Below are 6000 nucleotides of genomic sequence, written 5' to 3' on the forward strand. Positions count from 1 at the left end.
GCATATCCTCACACCTAATGAATATACCGTGATGGAGGATAACACAGGCATATCCTCACGCCTAATATATATACCGTGATGGAGGATAACACCGGCATATCCTCACACCTAGTGTAATATACCATGATGGAGGATAACACCGGCATATCCTCACACCTAGTGTAATATACCATGATGGAGGATAACACCGGCATATCCTCACACCTAATGGAATATACCGTGATGGAGGATAACACCGATATATCCTCACACCTAATGAGCATATATTTTATCTCTAGGATAAACCACTACTAGGACAACTCCTTCTGATTTCACGTGTTCCAGCCTTTACTCACCTATCGTCTCGGTGCCATTCCAGTTGTTCTACAGATCGTGTTCCCGGGGCTCACCATCCCTCGTCCAATCAACGCCGGCTTCTCTCTCCCCGTCTTCGAACTAAAAGATCAATCAAATCCTCTGCAAAGGGATTATCGAAAGAAAAAAATACCCTGTTCCTCTCCCCATCCCACATTTTGAGCGATGGGGAGAAACGTGACCGCACCGGAGCTCCCTCCATCTGCAAAAGAATTCATAACTGAAACTGAAGAGAATTCTGCTGCAACACAATTGTATGGCTATAATAAAAATTATATTTGTTAAAAAATATGGTTGACGTGACATATGCTAAGCCAGTATATTAATGATTGGAGCAAAATAGGTGCAAAAACATATATGGATTTATTCAAATAAAAGTTGAAGTTAAAGTCATTACAGAAAAGTTACTGTCTTGGCTTGAGTTAATAGATGGATAGATAGATAAGTAGAGAAAAAGAGTTCATTTATCTTACATAGCTGTGATGTTGTGATAAGCCGTCCCCTCTCTGGATTGTCTGGTTGAATGCTCCCATTCTACCTCTGAGTCCTTCTTCTTCTACCAACCCTTTGAAGTGTGGTCTGCTTTTATAATTCAAACCCCACCCCCTGATTCTCCTTATCTCTTTACATGGTCTTACAAGAACTAACTCTCATTTTTAGTTCTAGCTTATGTCATATCATGTGATTCATATTTTTGCAGAATAAGTGTCTTGCGCAGTGGAGACTTGTAAAACTAACCACTTTGACATAGAATGTAAAATATATAGAACTCTTGAAGCTCGCTGACCCTTGACCCTAGTGTAACAGTAAGAAGATTCTCAATGCTAATTTCAGATCTTTGCACAAATTCCAGTTAGAATATAGCACTACGTTGTCAGCTTCTTTGATGAACAATGGCAGATGGCTTTGGTTCTACCAAGTCAAACCTTGGCTAGATATTTCAACCTCACTATCACACTCTTAAAGGCATGGGCGAAATACACACATTATATGAATGTATGTGTTCAAGTTTATGAATCAAATCTCCATAAACTCACTATTTTACAGTCCCCTCTATTTGAAGATTTGATGAATCCCCGGGAAACCCTAACTTATTCATCATCATTCGTATCACATACATTCTTGTTGAAAATTCTAGACCAATATCTGACTTGATAAACCAATCTGAAACTTTCTGTCAAAGAGTCATCTTGCGATTTAACATTCCTCTAAGAATGTTATCTTCCTTTTTCATTTCTATTTTTATATTCTTATAGATCTTCTGATTCTACACATCACAAAAACTTGATAAATAATGCACATCAAAACTAATAAAAATATGATTATGATGGGATTAAATAAAACATTTCCAACCGCTGACTGAAAAGATGACTGAGACCAGGAATGTACCGATTTCCCAAAACTTCTCCACCAAGTTCTACCTGACATTCCATTCCATTCGTGTTCAATATCACTTAATTCACCTTGTTCATGCCTGAATATAATTTCTGCTTCCTTTAACTGTTTCGTTAATAAATCTAACAAACCCTTATCTTTCTTTATTTCACTTGTCCACATATCCCAAGGAAAATCATTTATTTGTGATAAATTGAATTGTATGGGAAATGCCGTTAAGTTTCTCTTTCCTATAGAAGTGATATTAAAACTTCCTTCCTTCTTTGAAAGAGATCTCACATTTCCTTTTATACAATACAAACCCATAGGTAGGTTTTCCTTATGTACACAAGTAGAATAGAAAACAGAAACCATCTCTGTCTCAGACATGACCTGAAAACAAATCTTATTTGGACTTACTGGAGTCACCAGATCATGTAGTGTCTGTACAGTCTCTATTCTCGCATGACAAGAAGAATGATTATGAAAACATGAATGATAGATCACCTTATCCTGTCCAGGTAAACACATCACCTTAGAAACAAAATGCAAACATGAAGAAATGTCTACTTGTTCAGTGTTCACTCCATCAAATGCACAATCTGTGTACTGCAGTTGATAGAACACTTGTTGTGTGTTACTCACAGGTATACCCAAAACTGTAACAGGAACAATAGTTCCCTCTCTTCCGATCACTGGGATTAGCGATGTGCCAACACAAATGTTTCGTTCACATCCTAACCACTTATTTACCCACGAATCCGTATGATTCAATGCAAAATCATACTCTACAGGTAAATTTCGCAGTATTCCCAGTGGAGTAATTCCACTCTGTAAAGCTTGAGCAATCAACTTCAGATTAGAGGAATACTCTACCTGTATCTCCAGGCACGCTTTAGCTACTTGTGTTTCGTGTGTGCTTTCCACGAGAGCTAATGTAGCATCCTGTAGATGTGACACGGAAGACCCTAGTACAGCAGCTGTATTCATAACCATCTTTTCAAGAAGTTGATTCAAACTCTTCTGAATCTTTACACCTTTTCCTCCAATAAAACCAATATTATCCAGATCTGACTTAAGTGTCTGTATATCCATGGCATTAGTCAGACTTCCCACTGTCCCAATTCCTCCCAGAATTCCTTCTAACACTCCTCTCTTACTCCTAGTCTGAGTTGTTCTTCTCCCAAACCATTGTTCTATCCCCATCTCCATGTTAGTGAGATGTGATTGACACTGAGGAAACCTGGTAGAGATCTTCCAATGAGACATATTGAAAGTCCATACCATTGTCATAAATTCTCCATCCCTTAATAAGGACTTAGACTGAAATTGATTAATTTGAAAAGGAGTAGATGGCATGAATCTTGTGTTTGTGCATGCACTATCTGCTGCTGACCAAATATTCACACTAACGTCTTTACAATGTCTGTAATGTGTCTTTGTTTCAACGCAACACTGGTAAATTCCAGAGTCCCTGGAAGATGGATTTTCTATGGAAAAAATGAAATTATCATCCATCCATCTGATATTACCAATCTGACCTCTGTGAATGACATTAGTTGGACTGTTTAAAAAACTTCCCAAAAATGATGAATTCTTGGTCCATGTCATCAGCGATTCAGAAGGCAATTTCAATCTTGTGTTACATTTTAACATTATGGGAAATGTATTTTCTTTGTTATGTACTGTCTGTGGTGAAACCCTTATTTCCGGAACTATAGTGTTAGTAACGGTAAACACTACAGATACCTGAACTTGTACAGGTTCCCGTGTTATCTGGAAATTCCATGTTTTGACCCAATCTTTATCTCCTTCTGTAATGGAGAGTAAAGAAGGATCCAGAATTTTCCCAAAAACCTGAGTTTTTAACAAAATTTCTGTTTTGGATCTTCCAAACTTTCCCCTAGCAATCATGTCATTTGTAATATCACTGGACCATACTGCAGGTTCATCACCTCTGATCTCTATGTTCCAGTATAGTACATCTGTAGGAGAACATTCCCATGTACCCCTTTTATTATTGTGTACATATTCTCCTTGTAATTGTGTGAATCTAGTTTTAGGTCCTGCAATAGCATGTAATATTATGTCTGTGTCGTGTATGAAATGTAATTCAATGCAACATTTTGTTCCATATCCCATGCAGATATTTCCTGTTATCTCCACAGAATCATCCGTGATGTTCTCTGTCAGTAAGTTCAGTGTCTCTGATCCTCTCGGTCTTCGTGAATGTTGAATCTCTCTGGTCCGCTCATTCACATCATTGGTGATTGTTCCTTGATGTAACATATAGACAATGACGGAAATAAAGCAAAGCAGCAGGAAAGTAGTTCCCATCACATAGAAGCTTGTCTTGAGCTTGGGAAAATGTTCTTTTTCCAGAAGTCTTGATGTCATCTTTCCTTCACAGTCTTTAGGTTCCTTATTCCAGTTCTTGTAGGAATCCATTTCTTCCTGGAAAGAAATGCAGTATCATTATTTTGCTACAAATATTTTGGACTGATCAATGTGAACCCACACTTTTTGTGTTTTCCGGGTCTTTTTTACCACATTTGATGCTCGTTTCACGAGAATCATGACTTGTCCCATAGTCTCAAGGACTTCAAACGGACCTTCCCAATTACACTCCCATGGACCACTCTTGCGAAAGGTTTTAATCATCACTAGAGCACCTTTCTTGAATTTGGACTCATAGGGTGGCTCCATTTTCTGCATTCTCGATGCCGCATATGGCAGAATCGCTTTCAGGTTCTCCTGTAGCGATCTCAACCATTGGGACCTTGAGATAGCATCTTTTTGTGGAGTGGATAAAAATGGCTCATGTGGAAACCACAATGGCATTTTTCTTCCCGTCATCAACTCAAACGGAGTGAATTGAATTGTAGAAGAGATTGAACCTCTTATACTCATGAGTATGAAAGGTACCTTGTCAACCCAAGTGTTACCTTTGTCCAAAAGCATCTTTGCAATTCTGGATTTGATTGTTCTATTCATTCTTTCCACAATTCCCGCAGATTGTGGATGATAGGGGACATGAAATTACTGTCGTGCCCCTAGAATAGCACAAGCAGTTTGCATGATTTTACCTGTGAAATGGCTTCCTCGATCGGAGGTAATCATCCTTGGGATCCCCCAAGTGCAAAAGACATGTTGTACCAATTCCCTTGCTGTGGACAAAGCATCATCTTTCCTAACAGGTAATATTTCTACCCATTTTGAGAACACATCTACCACAATCAATGCATACCTGAGACCATGTTTACCTGAGGGTAAAGGACCAATATAGTCTATCTGCAGTGTAGACCATGGACCATCTGCAGGTGCGATTCGTAGAAGCGGTGGCTTCTGTCCTTTAGGTCTTGGATTTATTTGGGCACAAATGAGACATGATAGTACAACACTTTGAACTGTCTCGTCCATTTTTTCCCAATAAAATTTCTCCTTGAGAATGATTAACAATTTCTGTTGACCCAAGTGACCTAAACTCTCATGGTTGTATCGAGTGAATTCTACCTGTAGATGTTTTGGTACAACGGGACGCAATTCTCCATTTGAATTGTGACACAAAACCCCATTTTCACAGATAAAAGGAGGCTTTGGATCATCCAGAGAAGTAACAAGAGAAGGATCTTTTCTCTGTTCTTCTGCAAATGAAGGTATGTATGTGTCTGTTCTTTGAACCGCTGAATTCTCAGAAGGTTCAGAGTCAAACACTTCCTCTCCTGTCAGGGCAGCTTCTTTGGCTAGAGCATCTGCGGTTGCATTACCTACAGATAACTCATCATCAGATCTTTTATGTGCAGCGACTTTTACTATAGCAAACCTATTTGGGGCCCTAGATGCCATCTCAAAAATTGATTTTAGAGTATCGCGGTGCACCAAGGCTTTGTTGGAGGAATCCACATAGCCTCTCCTCTCCCAAACAGGCAGATAATCAGTTAGGGATCTGACAACATAGGAGCTATCACTGTAGATTACCATTGGAGTTTGATCATCAGATTCATTCAGCTGTAGGACTATTCTTACCGCTTCTATCTCTGCCCTTTGAGCTGAGAAATGACTCGGTAACTTGTGTTTTACCACTTGTCCTCGCTTGGAATAGAAAATTCCATATCCTGTGTGATAGCGTCCTTCCAGAAAAAATCTAGAACCGTCTACAAACACAGGTTCATCTGCGTCTTCCGACTGTCGTCTGAAGAGAGATGGACTTGGTTCATGGAACGTTTGCAGACAATCATGGGTTTGTCCTTCATACTGCATCAATTGAGGAAG

This window comes from Anomaloglossus baeobatrachus (genome assembly GCF_048569485.1).
Source record: "Anomaloglossus baeobatrachus isolate aAnoBae1 chromosome 5 unlocalized genomic scaffold, aAnoBae1.hap1 SUPER_5_unloc_2, whole genome shotgun sequence".
NCBI lineage: Eukaryota > Metazoa > Chordata > Amphibia > Anura > Aromobatidae > Anomaloglossus > Anomaloglossus baeobatrachus.